Source organism: Artibeus jamaicensis, unplaced genomic scaffold (assembly GCF_021234435.1).
Source record: "Artibeus jamaicensis isolate MK-2021 breed Jamaican fruit bat unplaced genomic scaffold, CSHL_Jam_final contig_923, whole genome shotgun sequence".
Classification (NCBI taxonomy): domain Eukaryota; kingdom Metazoa; phylum Chordata; class Mammalia; order Chiroptera; family Phyllostomidae; genus Artibeus; species Artibeus jamaicensis.
This window is the reverse complement of record NW_026522014.1, coordinates 12,942,866-12,963,580: the sequence shown is the minus strand read 5'-3', so window position 1 is coordinate 12,963,580 and position 20,715 is coordinate 12,942,866. Positions and strand designations below refer to the sequence as shown.

At 34.8% G+C, this 20,715-nt stretch overlaps 1 protein-coding gene across 1 annotated transcript in view; it reads right to left on the bottom strand.

Annotated features, from left to right (window-relative positions):
- LRRC72 (leucine rich repeat containing 72) overlaps positions 1-20,715 on the bottom strand; it is a gene marked incomplete at its 5' end in the record, with an annotated part of 121,660 nt that overhangs the window by 86,892 nt on the left and 14,053 nt on the right. The gene's annotated exons all lie outside the window — the stretch shown is intronic.

The window sequence follows — 20,715 nt, the reverse complement described above, 5'->3', positions numbered from 1 at the left end:
TGCCAAGTCTGCTGCCCATTATAATCACCTGGGGAAGACATTATGGGATCCAGTGCCCAGGTTGCTATCCAAAATGCATCATAATTTCTGGGGGCAGAACTCAAATATTGGCAGTGTTTAAAGTTTTCCAGGTGATTCCACTGTGCAGCTAAGTTTGAGGAAGAAACTGTGAAGAAATCACTATCATATGTTGGGGAACTTTGAATACTACTGCATAGCCCACAAATGAAAATATAAAATAAAAACAAAAAAAACAAAAAATAAATTTTTTAAGTTTGACATATTATTATATTAAGCAACATAATCATAGTCTTGAGCCAGATTGTACAGGTAAATGACATGTATCAATTCAATCAAATGATTGGTCCCATCACTCCAAATAAACAAAACCAAAGAGGCTTGGTTATATGACGATAAGATCTCCTGGGTTTTCCGATTTGGGGTCCTGACCATGAAGGAGTGCTTAGTACATTTTTGCAGTAGATTATTGTTTTTGTAAATACTAGTCTAAAAGTCATATATTACCTATAGCATACTAAGCTAAATAAGGACATTACTATTTTTTCTTCTCTGCGAGAGGTAGGAACACACTGAAAGACAAGCAAACATCTCTAGATTTTATAATAATACTATTTGTATCATCAAATAAAATAAAGCTTCATAGTCTACTACTGATTTATCTTCCCATCTCAATAACTAAGATTTTAAACTATTTCATATTTTGTCATATATTAATGCATGGAATATTCATGATAATTATAGCATAGGTTGAATATACCAAAAATATAGTATTCCATATATCTATTTTATTTATTATTGCTCAATACAGTATAGGTGTATTTAATGTAACACAGAAAACTAAAAACAGTTTAGCTATTTATTCCTTCTCAATAAGAGATCACCTTCTATAGAAGGCGTTAAGAGATGACCTCAAAAATTAGTGTGTCCTAAGATCTGAGGCATAAAAAGGATTTGAACTGAAAAGGCTTTTCACAATCAAGGAGACTCTGTTGTTGCCTTTTACTTACAAAACACTGAAACAAAGTTTTTAGTGGTAATAAAATGCTAAAATCATCACTGATTTGATTGCTAACAGTGTTTTAGTAAACGAATGTACTAGAAAAAATAAAAAACAAAACAAAAGAAGACACATAAGACTCTGTTAAGTCAAGAACTGGATCTTTTTCTCATGGTCACATTCAATGCACTAATCTATTTCAGGCCATGTTGTGTTGCTGATGTATTTATTGCATGGTAATTAACATTAAATGAAAGGGAAAGGCTAGCAATTAATAAGAAAAGGCCAGGATAAAATCAGGCACTCAGCGAAGTAAAACTTAAAAATTAACAGAAAGGGTAGCTTTGTGATTACTATTTAAAAATACTAAAAAGCACTTGCACCTGTGTTGATATTTCCCTTTTTTTTTTAGTTTAACTCACATGTTCCAATTGTTTAAACTCTGCATAATTTTATTCTCACCTTAGTAACCATCATTTTAAAATGGTGAATTGTGATAATTTTAGCAGTTACCTCCAGTTTACATTCATAATGTTTATCTATAAAGGATTTGCTTATTAAATTTATTTTGGCTTCTGTGGATAAAGGACTTTTTCAAGTGGCTTGATAGATAGAAGGTAGTTAGATCGGTAGGGAGAGATAGATAGATTGATATTGATATGTATAGCTATTTTAGATATATAGATAGATGTATATATTATGTAGATAGATGTATATATTATAATAATAATAAATTAATAGCATCTATACAAATACATAGCGTATATAGTGTGCTATAAATAAGCTAAACATGAACATGAGGCTTTATAGAAATATCTCTTTGTAAAAATATTTTATTTACAAAGTATATTTATTCATTTATTATAGCTACAAATAACCACTAATTGGCAATACTCTGTTAGCTATGTTTATTTTACTGTATATTTTTGAAAGGCAATGAAAATTAGTTTTTTAAAGTAATATTCAGTCTTTTTTAATTAAGACAGTCTTAATCCATCTGTGTCTACATTAAATTAATAAGGTTTTACCAGGAGATCTAGATGTTTTATTCACCCAATGCTACTAGAATATTTCTTTTTATTACATTGTATGCTCTATCTAGTTAGCGTGATATTTACTTTAATAGACACTCAGTAGACTGATGTCTACTGAGACAATTATGAGCAGAAAGAATAATACTTTGCTGAAGCGAAACCATGAAACTTCCAAAGTGCTGACTAAAATAAAAGCCTTTGAAAGTTTAAATTTAGTATGCTGCAATAGTTTTCTTTTGTGTTTTTTTTTTGCAACCATCATGAAATTTAGGTATCAAAATCTAACTTTTTATACTTGGAATTAAAGCATCATTTGGATTAGTCTTAATTCTTGAAAGTGTTTTTGGCACTAAAGTGGAAATTCACTGCATACCCTAAATTGAGCATTTATGAGTATAGTCAGATAAATCTAATACAAATGAAATGCATGTCAAGTGTTTGATGGAATCCTTATAGAAACCCAGAAGGATTTCAGTATGAAATGACTGAAGATCCTCAGTGTTGGAGTGCATTCTCTTGTTCGAATGTTTCCTTCCCTCGAGGGCAGACAGAGATGACGTCCATCTTGGTTTCATCAGAACCTATTAACATACAGCTCTATGTTGAACTGAATGAGGCTAGATTTGTCAACTAAGTAGACATTTGGCCACTAGAAGTTTTTGTCACAGCTACAGGAGATACCCACAAGAATAGATATCCCCCAAATCATTCTTCTTGTCAGTACCCCTTTTTTTGTGTGTGTGTCCCTGGGTGAGTTCGAGCCAGTTATCATTTAAAATTTTATTATTTGTCCTTCATTCCTGACTCCTGAGCTAATGTAGCAATTAGTCCTTTTGCCTGCATATTTTGTAACTTGTCTAGATGAGCTACAGAGTAACAACTATTGTAGAAATCCCAGTGGGAAGATGTTTTGACTTCCAGGTTCAAGAATTGATTAAAATGAATTAATACCAAGTTGACTGCATCATTATTTGCAGTGCAACTTAGACTGAGTGATAGTTTATCATCTGCATTGGCAGACCTGCTGAATGATTTATTTTCTGCTACAAATAAAGACTGAATCAGTGGGTAAGATTTATAAAGGAACTTAAATATTTTCCTTTGAATTTTAGTAACTGCAAACCAACAGTTACCTTGCATCATTGATCTTATTTTTCAGAGGTAGGATTAGGTGCTTGAATTTGAGGCAGAATGTCCAAAGTGACATAATCAGTGACAAAGCCATACTCAGCCCAAGTTCATCATTATTATAGCCAAACAAGAGTTTGATAGACTTAAACATAATTTACTATAAAAATACAGCATCATTTTTTCAGTAGCAATAAAGCCCTTTTTGAAATTTATCCTTACATTCACATAAATTTAAAAATCTTTTACATTCTAACATTGGCAAATTTTCACAAAATCATCATCTGAGTCCTTCACTCACTGAGGTGTGAACCTAGATTTGGTGTTAAAGAAAGTCTAAAACACTGAGTCAAGTAGCCTAGGAACTGGGACATTTCAACAATCCTTTGAAATCTTTAATCAACACTATATATTAAATAGTTGGAAATTTTTACTTTATGGAGCTTTCTGTGTATTTGTTTGCTTTCTTACTTTTTATAGGTTGTTGATAAAGTATTTCCTCTGTGTGTTTGTGGTATTTTTAAAAATTTCTCAAGCTTAGAGAACTTAAATAACAATACAAAGAACACAGAACAACTCTTTCTTGCCACAAGTTTCCTTATCACAAAACAAAGACAATAATTGCCAAATGCATTTAATAATGGCCCTGTTTGTTGACACTATCTTTCCTAAGAGTTGATTTTGTCTACGTTGACTACTAATTAATAAACTTTTTACATTTAATCTGTGACTCAGTTTGACATTTTAAGAGTAATAATAAAATTTTCAATTTGACTCATCTGCAATATTTTTAAAATCCTCACTTGAGGATATGCTTATTGATTTTAGAAACGAAGGAAGAGAAAGAGCAACATTGATGTGACAGAGAAACATCGATTGGTTACCTCCCAAATGCACCAGAACTTGTGACCTAACCCACAATCCAAGTATGTGCCCTGACCAGGGAGTGAACCCGCAACCGAAATATGTGCCCAGAGAGGGAATTGAATCCACCACCCTTGGTGTGTGGGATGATACCCCGACCAGATGAGCCATGAAGCCAGGGCTCATCTGCAGTATTTTATGTAGCAATTATATATAAGTGACTTCAAAACCTGAACTTGAAAACAAGAACTGAGCTATGGTTTAGAGAAGATTGTGCTGCTACCAATTATTTGGGTGAACTTATGCTTGTGTCTAAAGCTTCCTAAGGCTCAATTACTTTACCCATAAAATAAGGGAGTTGAACTAGATACTGTTTAAAGTATCTTTCAGACTAAAATACTCATGTTCTTTCATCCAAAGCAACATGTCGTGTTTTGGTCACACTGACACCCCAAAGGCAGATCTGACTAATGCTGCTGTCTACTCCTGACCATCTTTCCCATTCACTCAATCGTGGAATTTCAGAATAAGATTTTGGTCAGGCATATTATGGAATAGAAATATTCCATCATAACAAATACGTGGTTAAAGCAAACAGTGTAAAATGAAATTAGAAATCCAGCTTCAGGAGAGCTGAGAAAGTAGCCTGTTTTGGGGCATTTCCTAGATTTTGGTCAAACTTCAGCAAACACCAGGAAGATGTTAAGGACCAGGATAAAGATATTAGAATTTTTCTCCATAAAAAACATCATTTCTATAGAAAATATTAAGAAAAATCAGCTGTAATTTATAAGAAGAATTGGATTTTATTGTAATGATATAATGTTTTTGTTGAAAGCTCTCATTTTGAAAATTATAATCATACATATTGTCATGTAAGTAGGATAGCGATATTTCTAGTCGAAACATTTTATGATATTTAAAATTCATCGTTTTACTAATGTTGAAAATCTGGTTTGTGTCATTAGGTTTTAAGAGCATATAGCAGACAAATGGCAATCCACTTAAGAAAATAAATGCCCTGCTGCTAAATGTAAAAGTAATCACATATAATCTCACCTTTGAAAAAGAACATCATTGCTATGATATATTACCTAAACTGTACTATATGGGCATAAAACAAGAAAAATATATTTTAGAAGGGCATGCTAACATTGACATAAAAATTTGAAGTAGACTGTTACAAACAACAAAAGCATACTGGAAACTGAATAGATACATGCAAAAAAAAAACTGGACCACTTTTGAACAAAATATACGAAAATAAATTCAAAATGTATTGAAGACTTAAGTGTAAGACCTGAAGTCATTAAACTCCTGGAAGAAAAACATAGGCAGTAAACTCTTTAACATTAATCTTAGCAATAGTTTTTGGATATGTCTCCCCAGGCAACAGTAATAAAAGTAAGAATAAATAAATGGGCCTACATTAAATAAAAACACTTTTGCACAGCAAAGGAAACCATCAACAAAACAAAAAGACAACCTACTAAATGAGAGATATTCACAAATGATATATTCAGTAAGGGTTGATATGCAAAATATATAAAAACTCATACAATTCAGTAACAAAAAATAGGGGGTTAGATGGGGCAGCGGAGAGCAACGTGGGGAGAAATGGGGACCCCTGTGACCGGATAACAATAAGCAAGAAATGGAAACAATAAAAATAAATAAATAATCAATTTTAAAAAATGGGAAGAGGAATTGAAAAGATGTTTCTCCAAAGAATACACACAGATAGCTAACAGACATAAGAAAAGATGCTCAACATCACTAATCATCAGGGAAATGTAAACCAAAACCACAACGAGATATCACCTCACTCATGTCTGAATGGCTATTATCAAAAAGTCAACAAATAATAAGTGTTGGCAAGGATATGAAGAAAAGGGAACCCTTCAGTACTTTTGGTGGAATTGTAAATTGGTGGAGCCACTATGAAAAACAGTATGGAGGTTTCTCAAAAAATTAAAAATGATACTATCAATTAAATCCAGCAATTCCACTTCAGGTATTTATATGAAGAAATCCAAAACATAATTTGAGAACATATATAGACCTCTCTGCTCACTGCACAATTATTTACAATAGCCAAGATACAGGAACAATCTAGGGGTCCATCGATAGCAATAGGTGAATGGATAAGAGAAGTTGATACACAATGGAATATTACTTAGGAATAAAAAGAATGAAATCTTGCTAATTGCAACAGCATGGATAGACCAAGAGGGTATTACATTAAGTGAAATAAGCCAGACAAAGAAAGACAAATAGTGTGTAATTTCACTTATGTTTGAAATCTAAAATAACAAAACAAATTAATAAACAAAACAAAACAGACTCATAGATACAGACAATAAAATGATAGTTGCCAGGGGGAGTGGAGGTTAGAGGAATGGGTGAAAAAGGTAGAGGCAAATAAGAGGCACAAACTTCCAGTTTCAAAATAAGTAAGTCACAGGGATATAATATACAGCATAGGAAATACAGTCAGTAATATTGGAATACTTCATATGATGAAAGAAAGTTACTAGACTTAACATAGTCATCACATGATAAGGTATACAAATATTGAATCTCTTGTTGTACACCTAAAGCTAATATAATATTATATGTCATTTACTTAAGTTAAAAAAATTTTAAATAAAAATATACTGGAAAAATTATCTTCATGGTTGGTAGGCCTGCCAAAATGAGCTTTATTTTTAAGAGGATAAAACCTCAGCATTACATTCCTCAAAAGAATGTACTTTCTTATATAAAGTTATTAGAAATTTTATATATTTTTTGTTTAATTATTTAAATATTCTTGTACTTAGTAGTTGCTTTTTGCAGTCCATCTTCTTCTAAACATTGATTTTTAACATAAAAATTTGTTTCCTGAGTTTCCATATACTAAGTAAAAACATTTTATTGTTGATGAGAGCATGAGTAAAGGAAATACCTGTAGACAACTTTGGCAAACAAAATATGCAGAAATTTGTTCATCTAGGACACTAAATATTGCTTGTATCCAGTATTTATATAGACATTTAAAAATAATTATATACTTCTGAAAAATGTCATTGCAATTAACTTGCTCTGGAGAAGGGTGTGTGACTGGGTGATCTCCTGGCTGTGTAGGGTCATGTTCCAGCAAAGCATCCTCCAGAAATATGGAGAATTTTTATGGATCACACCAGATGATTGCAGTGATATCATGCAACCCATGCTACTATTACATAACTAAAACTGGTTCTCAGTCATAACCATATATTTGAGGCTAATAATTTTTTAAAAGACTGAAATTGCATTTGTGTAAGTGTATGTTATAGCCCTACTTCTTAACCCACACCACATGGGAGAAGTCCAAGAGAATGCCTCCAGCAGATGTTAGAGCTGGAAAAAGGCCCCCTTTTGACCACTGTGTTCTTTTGGAATTAAGACATTTATGATTCAGTAATGTTATTAAACTGAAACAGGTGTGGTTCCTGGACATTCCAGGTTAAAGATTTTCTGTTGTGTTTATTATCCCTTTTAGTACCACTAGTAATGGTAAGCATGTTCAATGGGAAGATGACCACAATATCAGAACAGCTGTATGTGGAGTTGAGATGAAGAGCTGGAAAAGGCTGATGACAGGGAGAAAAGGCTTGTAAGGACACACTGTCGGCACCATAGCAGAGCTCTGGAATGAGTTCTGAAAAGCCACAGTCTCTGGAGACTGCTGCCCAGAATAGGAACCTACAAACACTGTGCAATTTCCAGCCTGTGAGAAGCCCTACTGCCCTCTTTTCTTGGTGAAGACAGCAAACGAATAAGCAAACCCCCCCCCAAAAAAAACTCAAAAACCCCTCTCCAGTTCTTTTTGTAACCACCCATACCTAATACTCCACCACAATATAACATTTTTAACTTCTCTCATATATAAACATCTCTGGAAGAGAAAACATATCAAAATAAAGTTTGCAATCTCATGGCCTATTCTAGGACCAACAGGTTGAGAGTAAAGTGAGGGGAAATGGTGGAAACTATAGGGAAAAGCCCCCAACACAATAGGGCAGCTTCAAATCTGCTCACACAGAGCAGCACAATTCTATTGCACGACTATGGTACATTTACACAATGATTTGTTTCTTTAGGTACACAATATCTAACCTTCAGGTAGGACATCCAAAGCTTTCAGAATTTCTCTCACATATTTCCTTCAGATTCTCATCTCAAGTATAAAGTAAGGAAATTGGAAGATTAATGTTGAAAGGGACCGTGTAGAGTAACTTAAATATTGACACTTTAGAAACTAAAAGAGAGGTTGTGTAATAATTTAGTGCCTATTCAATGCAGCACACTGTTCCAAATGTTGCAAAGAAATGTATGCCAAAGGAGATTATGCCTGGCAGCTTATGCCTGGCTCTTCATATCCAGCCTCTGCTCTTCACCCTGCCCTTTGCCCCAAGCTGACCAATATGGATTACATGCACCGGTTCCCAATCCCATGGACTCCAGTGGAGTTAGCCAGTGGGAATCCTTGGCAAGACATTAGTCAGAAGGAGGAAGAAGGGAGGAGAGTGACAAGGGTGTTATTCCTCTGGTTCTCTGGCTTTGCTGGTTCCTCTAACTGACTCCTCAGACTGACCACAGACCCTTCTGTCAATGGGTGCTCTTGCTGTCCAGGCTCAGATAACCTCATCCGTGCCTATGTCCTCAGGGACTGCAGTTGTGACAGCACTGGTGTTGCCATCCCTGGGCTCCAGCGTGATGATGACTGGTGCATTCCCTCACCCACCCAGAGTTTTATTACCACCATATTTTACCATGTATAATGGGTGCCCACAGTTTAGGTGCAGGCTTTCAGGAAAAAGATCTTTCATTTTAATTTTTTAATTCAATTCTTTATATTTAGACACTTGTTTTTTTGTATTATAAGGAATTTTAGCATGCATTTTTGAACACATTATGGTACAAGAAAGTTTATGTATCAAATAATTATAAAACACAAGAAGAGATTCAAGGTATTTCAGGTATTACCCACGTATAGTATGCATCCTTATTTTTCCCTCAAAAATTTGGGCAAAGAAGTGCACATTATACATGGCAAAATACGGTAGTTCACCAGTAAGCAAATCCTCCTTAACTTATGTCAAGTGTGTTGTCTGTCTTCTTTTGTGATGTTAACTAATACATAGATGTCAACTCAGATCTCAGGAAGTTTACAATTTAGCTGAATTTCCCAAGGCTGTGTACAAGTAGTAGACTTGAGACTAGAGTCAATGTCTCCTGACTTCTGACTGAGGGATTCTTTAAGTACCCCACATGAGCCATAAGCCATCTTAAACTATCTTGGTAAATGGATAGCTTGTTTTGTATACTTTATCAAGCTCAGGATTTTTTAGTCTACTGCTACATCACGGAATACTACTTGGTCATAAAAAAGAACATTGCACCCTTTGCGACAGCATGGATGGACTGGAGAACATTATGCTAAGTGAAATAAGTCAGTCAGAGAAAGACGAGTACTATATAATTCCACTCATATGTAGAATCTAATGAACAAACTGAACTAATAAGTAAAATAGAGATAGATTCATAGAGAGCAGGCTGACAGCTCCGGGAGGGAAGAGGCTGGTGGGCAGAGGAATTGAGCAAAAACAAAAAGGACTCAGGACACAAACAATAGTGTGGTGACTGGTGGTGGGGGAAAGTGTAGGTGGAGATAGAAGATGGTATAAGGGGGATAAATGAAAATGGAAAAAATACAATAAGAGTGATTATAAAAAAGAAACAAATCAACCTATTAAAGCAAAAATTATACAAAACCTGACATAACAGTTTTTCAGCAATATCTCATGTAACACATAAAAATCAGGAGCATGTTTATCATAGATTCCCATAGATTTTGAGAAATGTCCTCTTATTTACATTCTATGGATAGAGTGGAGGGTAGAGACTGGGTGTGTGGTTTTGCCATTACTGTTGTTACATGTTTTAATAACAACCACGTCAGTAAAACATGCAGTGTGAATTAACTACAAATCAGTTTCTAGTGGGAGTCTGTTTCATGAAAGCCATTCAACCTTTGAACAAGTGACTTGGAAGAAGAAATCATCTATTCCATAAATCCATTACAAATTAACTGAGAATGACTCCCCAGATATGATGCTCAGCAAAGAATATTATCTAGAATACAAATAGTATATACTATGTTAAGCTTACTCCTCAACCTTAGAAAAGAAAGCATTTGTATCTGGCAGTGTTTAAGCTTGGCTGCCACTGTATTTTATGATAAGAATGAAACTTCACAACTAAATCCTAAGATTCAAGGTCTATGGATTAAAAGGAGGATAGCTACATAACTCCCACATGATTTCAAAACATGTAATGCTTACCCATTCACGTTGTACCCTCCAGCAGTCCTCAGTATAACCCATGAACTACACACAGTTGTAGGAGGGCATCAGCATGGTTCCGTAGGCAGCTGGTCTCTTCACTTGGGGCACTGATGACCATATCACAGTTTCATGGAGTGGGACAGATCCAGGGAATGATGACAGCAGAATGCCAAGACACTTTAAATACACATCAAAGTCAATTTTGAAACTTGGCTTAGGTGTGGAAGCACTTGGCTTTCAGAATTTCAAAGACTCACTTTAAGGGGAAAGCACTACATAGATAAATGACGATGAGAAAGAATGAACAGCTGTGCCAGGCTTTGCTCACTGCTGAGCACAGCCTTTAGATGTACAAAGGATAAGAAGCACTGCCAGTTTTGCAATTTCTTCTTCACCTACATCTGAATACACAGAAATAACATCTGTAATTGGCTAGTTCCCTTTTCTTCTTATTTCATTCTTTTGTACTTGAAAGCCCATGTGTTGGGCTTAATCCAGTAATGATAATACAATATTAATTGATCCAAACAAAAGTTCTAGAATATTGGGATGCTAGGAATGGGAATACAAAGAAAAGATTAATGGGGAATCTATTGTATTTTATTTGGCATACTGTTAGTATTGCATACTAGTCAATTACAGGTACTGGAGCTGGAATACCTGGGTTTGAATCCTGGACTTGACCTAAATAGTTGACTACCTTGAGCAATATATGCCTCAATTTCCTCATCTGTAAAATGGGGTAATTATATTTACTTTAGAAGAGTTCCCCAATGTAAGTGCTCATAGTGTTAGTTGTTACTGTTATTATTGTTGTTATTATTATATTTGTTATGTTGAGACATGACAGTCAAGTGGTGAAGAATGTCGGCTTGGATTGGGACTTCATCTTCTCCAAGCCCTTGGTCCAGAGTGAGACAGAGAGAAGTAGAGGAAAGAAGGAAGAGTTAGCAAGGTAAGAGAATGCAATGTGGAGAACAGAAGCATCTTTGGAAGATACTCTAACTTGATATTATTAAATTTTAAATGAAAATAAAAAGCTTTGGGAATATGGTTTGTTTCAAAGAAGAATCTCTCTTTCTCTCTCTCTCTCTCTTTACTGTGTCAATGCTTTTTTTCCATTTCTTTCTTTCTTCCAGAATGGGTGATCTGTGCCAGAACCAGATCAGGGCTTGCATGAACCTGCACTGGGACCTGGGATGAACCCACAGCCTAGGTATGTGCCCTGAAAGGGAAGAACCTGAAATATTTTTGGTGTACAGGAAAAAAGGCTCCAGCCACTGAACCACAATGCTAACTTTTGCTTTTATTGCCTGTATTATCGTTTCCCATATATTTAATGTATTTGTGTGACAAAAACTGATGTAGGAAACATCATCACACGTTTATTCTCCTTTTGTACTTATAGTTAACATTGACTACCATTACTATTTGCTTATTTTATTCATATGTCATGTCAGGGCTCATCCTCCTCATTCATTTCTTCAGCAAAAGAAACAGTAGTTTTTCACTTACTTTCATTCTTGCTTTTTCATAATTCTAATACAATATGTTATTCATATCCTAAATGTTCAAGCTATTATTTTATTGTTTTCTATTCTTATAATTTGTGTTAACTAATGGCTTTTAACTCTATAAAGCCATTCTATAAATTTTGGGGGCATGTTCTCCATAAGAAAAAAAAGAATTTTGAGCATCTTTTTTAAGGAGAATAGGAACAAGTGGATTTGACTATAGTCTCTGAAAATAACAAACTCTACATAACTTTGGAAAACTTGTATAAGGCCTTATACTGTTTATTTAAACTATACTTCTAAACATTTTTGTATGTCTCTGAATCCTCTATTCCTACTCCCTAAAATGTTGTGTTGTAATTATGCATTACAAATTACGGTCTCCTTTGAAATCACAACCTGATTAATCTTTCCCTTATTTACTAAGTTCTTTATATATGCCAAGATAGTTTCATGATGGGAAATGCAGAAGGTAATAACATAAATAGAAATACAGTAATACCTCAGTACTCATTGGCTTCAGAACTCGTCAAACCTGGTATTCATCACATGTGGTTGAGAAAAAACGTTTCAGCACTTGGTACTTGCTCACCACTGGTCACACTTGCTAGAACTTGTATGAGTCATGATGCACCCATCACGAGAAAACACTTCATCAATTGTCTCTTTCTCACTATGAGTTGGAACAAATTAACAAGTACAAAGGTACCATGGTAATGTATTTAAAACCATTATAAAAAGCAATGGCAAAATTCCAGGAAAATATGCCTGCTGTATTTGAAATATATTTTATCCTTGGCCTGGCAAGAAGATCACTAGAAAAAGTATACTAGAGTCTCCGTTGCTGAAGATTCTTTCAAATTAGTCAACTGGCATAAAAATAATAAACTTCTCATACCAGTATATCTTTAATATGCTTGGCCAATTTGTTTCATACCCTTGAGATACATTATATTCCTAATTAATGTCAGTATTTAGTATGCACAGTAACTCTCCCTTTGTCTCACTTTTATATTAGAAAAAGTAGGCACACTAGAAACATTAGAATTTTCATTTCCAGAAATGAAAAAAAATCATTTCTTTTATTATTCTATAATGGAAGTAAGGATGACTGGGTAAATTTAAAGTAGTAGTTAGCTGTTAATCTCCCTTTTGTCTCCTGATCCGTGTTTGCTTTCCAGAGGTGCACCTTCTGCCACACAAGTTAAACCAGCTCTGATTAGTAAGCTGTGTCTATTACGCCAGCAGCACATAAACTTTGGAATAACAATAAAACTCTTTGGAACGGAGATAGAAATAACATTATTATTGGATGCCTATCTCATCTGTTGCCTCAATAACCCGAAGCACATAATTGACCACTTAATTGCTCTAGGTTTTGTGTGCATCATTTTTTTCTTCAATTACGCCGAAATTTCTGGGAGAGGTAAGACATGACTTGTACTCTATAGCTCTTGCATAATAATTGGTTGGTATCCTCTTGATGAGAAAAAAATTTTTCCATTGTTTTTCCAAACCAGAGAATTTCAGTGAGGAAGTTGGGACTGATTACAGCTATGAGACAGGCAGAAGCCACTGTATTGAGACCCTGAGACAAGAAGGTGGTCAGAAGTGCCACCTTTTATTCTTTCCACCATGGGAAGCGTCTCCTGATCCACGGTGAGGAGGCCTGGTGGAAGCTCTACCTTCCTGATGATGGTGGGCCTTGAACAATCCGTGACTCCCAGCTTTCTGGGATCCCCCTATAACAAATGAGTGCTAAATAGGCATTTGTAAGTCAATTAATTAAAAAAAATATTGGTAAGGTTTGCTGGGGAAGAAGTTCAATATGAAGACTAGTTCCTGCATTTGTCAGGGATTTATGGGAAGTCTACTTCATGTGAATGATGTTTGCCCTAATATTTCTTACTTTTTTCCTACTTTTCTAAAGGGCTCATTATTTCAATGCAATATTACACCCAATTCTCCACTATATTTTTTGATTCAGTAATTCAATTCCTTATAGAGGGGAAATCTTCATCCCAAGCAGGTTTTTGAAGTTCAGGCAGATGACTAGTTATAGTGTATACACACTGACTTTAACACAAAGAATCATTGTCTAATAAAACAAGAAAGTCTCAACAATGTGGATGAAACAAAGTAGGTTTTTGTGCAAGTCTAACTGATGCATACTCTTTGATATGGTTTTCTACATCAAAATAGGGTTAGTTGAATCAGACAGTTATATTTTGTTTTATTTATTCTTTCTTGGTCCTGAGTTCCTTTTAAGGATATTCATAGTAAAAAATGCTTTTGAGCCAATTCCAACAAGTTGTCAATATTGGCATATTCTAACTTGATAAAACTAGAGAGAGTTAGACCACCCTTCACTTTAGCCCTTACTTACTAAAACTTATTATTTATTGAAAAAGTTGTGTTTTTTCACTACAGATGAGACCTGAGATTTATAGGCCTTAGTGATGGCATACTTGTGAGTTAAATAGTTTATTCTTACACAACTTCTAGCATATTTCTGGAAAGACAAAACCTGACACATAAAACACGTTAATAAGATGAAATGAATGGAAAGGATTCCAAAGGTGGATTCCCAATCCCACCTCTGAACTACAAGACACCATGAAAGTTCTTTGTGAGCCATGTTTACCCTGCGATTTCATTTCTCTGACAGATCTAAGAAGAGTTGGTGATTTTTCAGTTTGTTTAGTATTTTACTCTTTAGGATGAGAGTATGACTTCTAAGCTCCTTTTATGTCTCACTGAAGTCCTGTTTTGAAGACACTCTATACCTAAAATGGATTAGGTACCTGCTCCATTGGCACCTGCCCCTTTTGCCATCCTCTGGGAAACCTGCTCATTATCAACCTGTACTTGGCTAATGGTATAGTATTAGTTAACTATTTCTTGGATACCACTGCGTTACAACAACCAAAACATACAATAATCAGCCTTTATTTAGAACATACATTTAAGGATTTTCAGTGTGTGGGGTGGAGGGCAGTGTCAATTGACCTCGATGGAGTTTGGATTAGCCTGGTTGATGTTGGCTTGTTTATACAGCGGGAGGTCCACTGGGTTAGGCTCAGCTGGGGCAGTTAGGCCCTGTTCCACTCAATGTTTTGTGGGAACCGGCCTTCTGGCTAGGCTATCTCATGGTTATAGGAGACACTGAGAAGAGAAATCTTAATAGTATAGGTGCTTTTCAGGATTCGGTCACTCATCCCCTCATCACGTCCCATTTTTCAAAGAAAGTCACATAACTGAATTTAAAGTCAAAGAGTGGGGAAGTTTACTCCATCTCCTTATTGGCAGAAACTGGAAAGCAACCTGTCCAAAGGTGCTGATACTAAAGAAGGGGTAAAGATTTAAAGTCATTAGTAGAATCTACTATAAGTATCTTCATCCAAATGCAGTCTATGTCCTAGACCTTGGAACATTGCAATGACTCAACCCTTGTCAGAATATTTGTGGTTGTTGAGTAAGAACATATTAAATGTTGATTTGAATTTCTCTTAATTTTCATTGTATTCACTGTAAAGTACTTGTTCTTTAGATGAAAGATGTATTTGGTAAAAAGAAATGAATTAAAAAAAGTTCATCCAAAAAGCATTTGATCCTCAGATCTGATTTTGAGCATACTATGTAAAAAAGAGAGTAAATTTTCTTCCAAATATAAAATCTAAGCTATTTTTCATACTGACAAAGATAATTTGTTCTATTTAAGTAATAGGAAAAAGGATGTTTTGGGGTGGTTAAAATAAAAATATGAATGTTATTCTAATAAAATAAAAACTCCACACTGTTCCTGGTAAAACTCATTAAACAAATGAAATAATCATTCAAGCCAGCTTTAAAGAACAAAAAAAAGAATATACACTCATGAATCTCGAGAATATTTTCTTAATCTTGCAGCACCTAATTTGATACATTTAGGGTTTATGTCTTCAATTGTATAAAGAGAATTTGGGAAAGTTGAGACTAAAATGCCTTCCTATGCTAACATACCCATAGTCTGTTATGTTGTCAAATTGATAGTTTGTTCTATTGGATTAGCTTTTTGTGCATTCAATGACGAGGTCATTTTTTTTCAGCTACTGAATATTTACAAATGGCTTTTGACAAAACTGTGAAGTGAGCTAGTAATTGTTTTGGCTTCTTACGAGCTTGAAAAAAATCAGTGAAATTATAATACTCATTTAGATACTTCCAATATATATCATTCGAATTTATTTAGCCAAGACTTCTTTGGTGACTACTAAGGGCAAAGCACTGTGACATGTGCAGGAAACACAATGGTGAACAAACACAATTTTCCTCACTTACACACTGATGGTAAAAATGGGAACTGGAAATCCATCTGGCACAGCTATGGAAACCGAACCAATGCATACCCTATGTCCCAACAATTACACTGTTAGGTATATACACCACAAAGGTAATGTGTATATGTACAACAAAACATATACACCTACTGTGAATGTGTGTTTATAGCAGCATTATTTATAGCAGTTACAACTAGAAACTACCCAAATGGAAATCAGCAATAGCATGGGTAAACTGTGGCATCTTCACACAAGTGATACTGTAGAGAAATAGAATGGTTTATAACTACACACAAGAAATGAATCTCATAAACAATCTTTTGAACAAAGAAGCCATAGTGTATAATCTTATTTAAATTAAGTCCAAGGGCAGGCAAAAGAAATCTTGGCTTTTCAAAGTCAGGAAATATTTACCACTGGAGGATAACAACTTAGAACACAGGGGCATTCAGGGGTTCTGCCTGTCTTCTGTTTATTAATTTGGATACTTGTTTTTCAGTTGAATTTGATTTGTGAAAATTTGTTGAGCTATACATGAGGATATGTGTACTTTCCTGCATGAGTTACAATTTGATTAAAAAATTACCTCCTTTACTAAGAAAATCAAGCATGGGTAGTTCACAGTGTAGAGGGGGAGACAAATAAGCAAGTAAGAAAATAGATGAATGGCAGTGAGTGCAATGATGGAAGTGAAGAGACTGCAACAAATATTAATCAAGTATCTACAATGGAGAAAGCACGCTGAAAAAAAATCCTTTGTTTGACAATCACAGTCAACATATGCAGAACATTTGGCAATTCACACTGCCGTTTGTCTTCCAGTACTATGGATACTTGTTGAAAGGAGATGCTCTGTCTCTAGTGGAAGATATTAGAGACTGGTCAGTTGGTCATTTGGTTTTTCAGCAATGCACAATTATGCAATGTTCCTTGAGTATTCTTGCTTTAAGAGCTATAATTATTCTGCCTAACATACTTACGATTGCACTCCCTCACTCTGCTAGCATTATGTTCTCTCTTGGGTCTCCCTTGCCCCAAAGGAGGTGCTGTCAGCCTTTGAGACTTATAATAGGATGGGTGACATTAAGCGCATCAGGGAAGCTAGTACATTATGGACAGACATAACTTAGACCTACCAATTAATTAATTTTTGCTAGCTGAGATCCAGATAGTACATAAATCTTTCAGTCTTCAAAAGCATTTTTTCATTGGCTATATTCTTAGGCATCTGGGAAATTTGTTGCATGTATTTAATAATGAGAGTAGAATCTGTCATTTATAAAAAGAACCTCATCGTATTGTAGTAAATGAATATTTATAGATTGAACTCTAAATTAAGTTCTAGCTGAGCCCAATTTAGTCGTCCATCCAAAGAAAGTGAAGTTATGCCAATCTGCCTGTGAAATGTCCCTGACATTCTAGCATATGAACAAGAGTCAATAACTGAGTCTTCATCATCATTTCTTCCTGTAGTTGTGAGCAGACAAATTCATTTTCTATATTTATAGAATTTTTTAAAAAGCACAAAATATGTTTAAGATATGCTATTAATGTATAGCAGGATAAATAACCCCTAAGCAATGTAACCCCAGATTGATTAGAAAAAGACTCATTTCCACGTACTCTGTGTTACCAAAGTTCTTGCCTTAGTCGCCAGATCCTGACATGTAGCTCTCTGTTAGGTTAACATCATCTGCACGAGAATCAAGTGATTTTGTCAAATTGACTTCTCCAGCTTGGTAAGAAGACAGCAATTTGAAGTCTCCTTTGAAAAGAGCAATTTTAAGTTAACTCTTGACCAGCCAGGATTTAATTACCTGCTTCTTTTTATCCAGGACTTTTACTTTTCCTTATACCTCATTCCTTGGCCTTTTGGCCAGTACACACCTCATTATTTGACTCACCAAGAAGTGGGCAGGGTGAGGAAAGCGAAAGGAACTTAATTGGTCAATTGAGCAACTGGATACAACTCTGGGCCTCTCTGTATTGTTACTCTATAAGCCTTGTAGAGATAATATTCAACTGCTTTAGAAAGTGCTATTTGGGAGAGTGAGAAAAACTGCATCTACATTTTGAGTCTTGGAGAAAGTACATTTAAATAATACAAAAATATGATTAATTTCTAATTTTCAGATTCATGATTCAACTTCTGAAAGTAAATATAACAATATTTTGATTGGTTAAACTCTAAAATTCACTCTATAACCTCTCTGGATTTGTGTGCAAAATACTTCAGAGAATCATAAATTTAGGGAAAAAGTATAGTCAGTCCAAAGAAAGTCACATCCTTGAGAACTGATATATTTATGTTCAAACACAGTGATTGTTTTTTCTTTTTCTCAAACATGAAATTATGGTCCTCAGAAAAATAGGAGGTTAGCTAGGACTGGGTTCTAATTGAAAGGATGCCAATTATTTATGTACCTTTAAAACAAATATGCATATACAGAAACTGCAATGTAATTTGAATATATGGGGACAATTAAAAACACTGGAAAAGAATTGAGCAACAAACTAGTTTTTTTCCCCTCTGTCTTTTCTATAGACACAAAGATTAGGGGAAATTTTTGCTGAATTAAGTCAAATCAATAGTTGTGTAAATAATTCAGAATTTTAATTGAGTTCACATATTCTTCATGTCCATGAATTGTTTAATTCATTAATCCAACAGAGTATTAACTGAACACTCAGGATAAACCAGGTCCTGCTCTGGAGATAGAGAATTAGACCCCATCCACAGAGTTTTCATTATGGGAAAAATGACTGAGGAACACCGTTATGGAACAAACTCAAAGGATCACCAATAGAGAACAGAGCTCAAAAACTGCCTTGCTGATTAACTGCCAAACTTCCAACACTTCTGTGGGTGGCAGGTTGATTGCCTAGACAGGTATAAATCAAGCATTCTCTCCCGTACATGTTTTGCCTTTTTACTGATAAAAAGTGCTTGGGGGGACGCAAGTTGGTACTGGTAGGAACCCCTCAAATACCACCACCTTTTTGCTCAAAAGCATGAGAGCTTTGAAAACAGAAGGCCACCATTCCTTAAAAAGCTTTTCTTTCTTTTTTTAAGAATTTGTTATGGGTAAAGCATTTTATTTACCCACAAAATGGAAGAAAATGTAACTAAAGCAAAAAACAGGGGGAAACCTTTCCTTCCAGTCAAGTACAATTTACCAGGAGAAGACGACAGATCCAATGTTAGCGTACAGTTTTCTTTAGAGTTCATGACAAACTTTTCTGTGTATAATTCACATAAGTTGTATTCTGAAAGCAACCTGTGGGGTAGGGCAGAAAAAATGTTATCATTATGTTTAATTTATAGATGAAGAAATTATGTTCAGCAAAAATGAATGACTTCTTCAAAAACCAGAGTGATAGGGATGCAGCAAGACTTAAGTTGGTTCTCATTTATGATTATTTATATATTCCATCAGAGCTTTGTCCCATAAGAATGTTAATGATATATAGACATTCATTCATTCATTCATTTGTTCATGTATTTATGGAACCTATTCTATTTGCCCACTGCTGTGAAAAGTCCCAGGGAGACAAAAATCAACTTTGTCTTCTCTCCAGGTGTTCATAGACATTTGAATAGCACTTTACTTCTTACAAAATTCTTCTCACAAACAGGATACAAGTATCACTGTATCCTCTGCAGTGTATCATTATTAGTTTTATTTTGTACATAGAGGAATTTAGTAATTCACCTAAGATCATAAAGATAGCAGGGGCCCAGGAAGATTCAGTTACTACCTAAGTGTTGAAATGTTTACAGAAATACAGAACATTGGTTCTAAACTTTGTTAGACATGGATCTTTATCATTAAAAAATTTTTTAGCATGCAGTAGTAATAATCATTTGTAAATTTTTATTTTTATTGTATTTTTCTTTTTAAGTATACTTTACTGATTATGCTATTACAGTTGTCCATTTCCTCCCTTTTGTCCCCCTTTGCCCTGAACCCCCCGTCCCAACAGCATTCCTCCCCCCTTAGTTCATGTCCATGGGTCGTACATATAAATTCTTTGGTTTCTACATTTTCTATACTATTCTTAATCTCCCCCTTTCTATTTTGTACCTACTATTTATGCTTCTTATTCTCTGTACCTTTTCCCCTATTCTCCCTGCTCCATTCCCCTGGTAATAACCTTCCATGTGATCTCCACTTCTCTGGTTCTGTTCCTGTTCTAGTTTGCTTAGTTTGTTTTTGTTTTTAGGTTCATTTGTTGATACTTTCGAGTTTACTGTCATTTTACTGTTCACAGTTTTGATCTTTTTCTTAGATATGTTTCTGTAACATTTCATATAATAAGGTGATGATGAACTCCTCTAACTTTACCTCATCTGAGAAGCACTTTATCTGCCCTTCCATTCTAAATGATCGCTTTGCTGGATAGAGTGATCTCGGATGTAGGTCCGTGCGTTTTATGACTTGGAATACTTCTTCCCAGCCCCTTCTT